Raw genomic sequence first — 3,765 nt, forward strand, 5'->3', positions numbered from 1 at the left:
ATAGCATCAATTTTGGTATCTGATTCAAAGTTTCCTTCTACCCTATTAATGTTTCCTCTGCCTAGAAGAATTGTTTTCTGGGTGCCCCTATGACTTTCCCATTGTTGGGTCTTTTCGGCGATTTCATGCAAATATGTCATCGCATCATCAACTGTTTGGTTTTCAAACCCACCTGTACACATAGATTCTACTGTGGTTGTAGTGGGATAATCTAAAACCTCATAAAGGATCTGAACTAACCTAACCTTTTCTAAACCATGATGAGGACATTGGGCTAATAGATCATTGAACCTTTCCAAATACCTATACAAGGATTCTCCCTCCTGTTGAGAAAATGTGCAGATTTGCGTCCTAATAGACGATGTTTTGTGCCTAGGGAAAAACTTGTTCAAAAAGGCAGATGTAAGTTGTTCATATGTTTCAATTGATCCGGAAGCCAAACTATATAGCCACGATTTGGCTTTATCTTTCAAGGAAAACGGGAATAACCTGAGTTTCAAAGAATCATCATCAAGGTTTCTAATTTTTAGGGTACTACAAATTTCCTCAAAGTCCCTAACATGGAAATAGGGGTTTTTATTTTATTTCCCTAAAAATATTCGGAGCAACTGTAAGGTTCCAGGCTTAAGTTCATAATTTGCTTCAGTTTCAGATAACCTGATACACGAGGGACGAGTAGTCCTGGTAGGGTTCAACAAAGCTTTCAAAGTTGTCGTTTCTGGCACTATTGGACTATCAGGGATTTTCTCCTCAAACGGACGTTCAAAAACGGAATCTTCAAGAATCAGGCTTTCTAAATTGAGGTAATCGAGATGCTTAGAACTACTAGATTTCTATTTAACAAATCTACCTAGGGCGTCTCTTTTACGTTCAGGCATGCAAAAGAATAAGGTGGGGAATTCTATGCAATCACAAAACAAGTCTGACTCAACCAAATCAAACCTATTGATTTCTAGCAAACAAAAAGCATGATGGCTCCACTTAGATTGTTTCTAGACCAGCTTTTCTTCTTTAGAAAAGGAACTCGTTACAATCTGAGCAAACCCCTCTGGAATCAATCCGAGTCAAAGTAAGTTGAATAGAGGCGAGGGAAGCTCGATGGAGCTTTGATACCCAAGGCCTCACCGGTATTACAAGGCGGCGCAGTCACGCATTCAACTCACATAAACCATCATGAACTTCGAAGTATGCTCAAAAGAGTAACCAATATTTTTCGAACGACTTTCCTATTAAGCTCGTTACCCTATAGGTCTCGTTCTAGTCAAAATTTTAGGCTTAGGTTCGCGTTTGGTTTTCATTTTCCTAAGGCGGGCAAGAAGAGAACTGTGATGAAATCCGAACCCTTATCTTGTATGGCCAGTCCTTTCCCTTTACTAGGAAATTAAAACAGCTGTTTTCAAGTCCTCAGCATATATGCAACCGAAGGAATACAGTAAACCCCCTGACAGGAGATTCGCGGGTGTTTAGAATCTTACCTCCCGTTCCAGACGGGCGAAGAACCACTGAAGTCGACTCGGGCCACAACTCATATGTCATGTACGAACTCCAGGGGTCGAGGCGATATCGTAATCGTCGTCCTTCTCTGCACACAGTTTATATTTAAACTACCCTTCCGTAGGGTTTAAAAATAATGTCCCAAAGTTTAAAGTCCAAAGTGTCCAAACAGAAATAAAATAAACAAGGAAAAATAAACAAAACCCTAAGAAATAAAATAACTAAAAGAAATTGTCTTCTTTTCCGTTCTTTTCGCTTTAATCTTTCGCTCCAAGTCTTTATTCTTTAAGATCCCGTCTTTACGAAATCACCAAACTCCTTGGCTCAATTTTCTTTATGATCCAAAACCTGTAGACAAAAGATAAATACCCAAAAATGTAAAAAAGAACAAAAATAATAAAACTAAAAACAAAATCAAAACCTAAAATATATCTAAAACCCTAACCTAAACACAAATCTGCGTCGGCGACGCCAAAAATTGATGTATTTTATAGATAGTGGTAAAAGTGGTTCGATTCTCAGACTTGCGAAGTATAAAACATAGACTTAAATTCTATAACTAAAATAGAAAACTCACTAATAATTATAGCAAACACTCATAAAGTTGATATCAATATTAAAAGACAACTGAGGCTAAGATTCCACTATTTTTTCAAGTTCAAAGTGATTTAATCCAATCTTTATATTTATGCAATTTTTTCATTCAATTTGATTCTAAAACATTGCAACAAGTAGATTTTCAAAATCAATAATTGTAAATATCAAGTATGAAGCATCAAAAGTCTATAACCTAAGCATACTTCATCAAAATAGATCAAAATCACTCAAGTAAAAATCATATTCAATTATAGCTCAAGGAAAACAATGATAATCATAATTGCAATAAATAGATGAAATGGAATATACCACTTCTTGTTGGAAAAATAGCTTCCTCTATCGCCTCAGCAATGGGGTTTAGCTCCTCATGTTAATCACTTGCTCAAGATACATGTTTGTTTCTCAAAAGTTGATTAAATAGAAGAGAAGGTATGAAGCAGCGTGTTTGTAACAGTTGTAATTGTTACAAAATGCACTGTCACAGAAAGCAGTGTTACGGAGAAATACTAACAGTAATAATTGTTGCAGACTGTTACAGGAACGATAGAACGTAATTGTTGTAGAACAACGATAGTTTTCTGCGACAGTTTTTGTGGGTTGATGTTCTTCGTATTCTTCCTTCTACACCAGCAGAAACGAATGTCTGTAACTCTGATTTTTGTCTCCTGTGGTTCTCTAAACTACCCCCAAAGTATGCGTAACCCTTCTATGACCTATCCGAACTCCTTTTATAGCCCACGGGTCGATTGAATCTCAAGAAATCCTCGGTTATTCTTATCTTTTTCTCCACCTCAAGTCTCGGGATTTCTTTCCCTTCCAAGTTTATCTACGCGTCAACTTGGTTCTCAAAACTCTCAAGTACTCCCTGTAGACTAAATAAGGACTCAATTCATAACGTAAAATCCTCTGGTACTTCCATACATAAACCAAAATATCTGAGAATACACAAAACTCCCTGTTTTAGCCAGCTCGATGATTTCCTCCTCTATTTTCGAATCTAAAGGGATTACCAACCCTGTTTCGATGAATCAAGATAATCCCAATCCATCTCCACGTCAAACTCCGACATAATCTCACCCAACAGACGATAACAGCTCCGATAAACTTCACCTCCTCTGTTCGCTTCTCCCGGCCTATCTATCCCAATTGGTTGGGTCCAATCAATCACAACGACCTTTTTATGATATCACATGTCCAGTCCAACGAAAATAAGCCATTTAATCTCCTTATAAATCGCTCAAAATTCGATCTCCAGATCTGCTTCGATGCTGCAATAGCTACCCGCCAAAAAGATTCATTTGAATTGTGAAGAAGAGGCGCAACCTATCCAGAGCAGGGGTGCGAATAGAAGCTGCCTTGAGGGTGTCCTGAGGGTGCCCCTTAGTAATTTGGGTACCCTGTATCCACAGTGAGAGTCCGAATAGCAAGTGTCCTCCGGGCGCTTTTACCAACTTTTCGAGCCGATTTTTCCAAAAATGATTATTGGCCAAAAATACCGTTACACACATAAAACACCGTAATAAGTACAAAAATGAGCACTAATAATTATAGAATCGAGACAAATTAGACACAAAAATGTGTCCATCAAAGATCAAAAATATAGTGGTAAAAGTGGTTCGATTCTCAGACTTGCGAAGGATAAAACATAGACTTAAATTCTATAACTAAAATAGA

General features: G+C 37.6%; 1 pseudogene; it reads left to right on the forward strand.

Moving 5' to 3' along the window:
• Window positions 1-252: 252 nt before the first annotated feature.
• On the forward strand, window positions 253-352 carry LOC113341587 (annotated as a pseudogene).
• The last annotated feature ends 3,413 nt before the right edge of the window (window positions 353-3,765 follow it).

This window comes from Papaver somniferum, chromosome 1 (genome assembly GCF_003573695.1).
Source record: "Papaver somniferum cultivar HN1 chromosome 1, ASM357369v1, whole genome shotgun sequence".
NCBI lineage: Eukaryota > Viridiplantae > Streptophyta > Magnoliopsida > Ranunculales > Papaveraceae > Papaver > Papaver somniferum.